The sequence below is a fragment of the Ceratina calcarata genome, unplaced genomic scaffold, assembly GCF_001652005.2.
Source record: "Ceratina calcarata isolate Rehan_Ccalc_2016 unplaced genomic scaffold, ASM165200v1 scaffold572.2, whole genome shotgun sequence".
Classification (NCBI taxonomy): domain Eukaryota; kingdom Metazoa; phylum Arthropoda; class Insecta; order Hymenoptera; family Apidae; genus Ceratina; species Ceratina calcarata.
In genome coordinates, this window is record NW_017176929.1 from 10,142 (window position 1) to 10,724 (window position 583).

The 583-nt window shown below is 29.7% G+C and overlaps 1 protein-coding gene across 1 annotated transcript in view; it reads left to right on the forward strand.

Annotated features, from left to right (window-relative positions):
• LOC108629543 (glutathione S-transferase-like) overlaps positions 1-583 on the forward strand; it is an 11,556-nt gene that overhangs the window by 10,135 nt on the left and 838 nt on the right. The window lies entirely within an intron of this gene.

Here is a 583-nt window from a genome sequence, read left to right on the forward strand (position 1 = left end):
GAATATTTATACACATATCTTATGTATACAGTTGTCGATACTCATTATAGACAATGTGCATTTTATTAATATTTTACTATTTTAACTATTATAATATAATATTTATTATTAAGAGCAACGTTGCTTGATAAAAAAATTGTGGTTGATTTTCATTATATGTGTAATGGTTGTATGTATGTTACAATTACTATACAGAATTTTCAATTAGTGTGGGTCTGAGATAAGAGATACGAATTGATACGAGTGGGCGATAAGTTTCACTCGTACGTATAAGAGCCGGGAACAAATGAATGCACAGCCAGTCACTCGTGGTTACTCGTGCTCGTAGCATTCGAACGCTCCTATCCCGCAACTGACATATTCGTAAGTATGACAATCACATTTACATCATTCGTTGCAATAAGATTTTCTCTTATAAATCTTTACACAAATTATTTAATGTTTCATTTGTCACATTATCTTCGTAAAGACTGTTTAAACCTATTGAAAGTTTTATACTTATACTCTATATATTTGAATGGAATTTAGAGTTAGATTGTTTAATTTCGTTCCAACTTCAATAATAATTACGACTTCAACAATA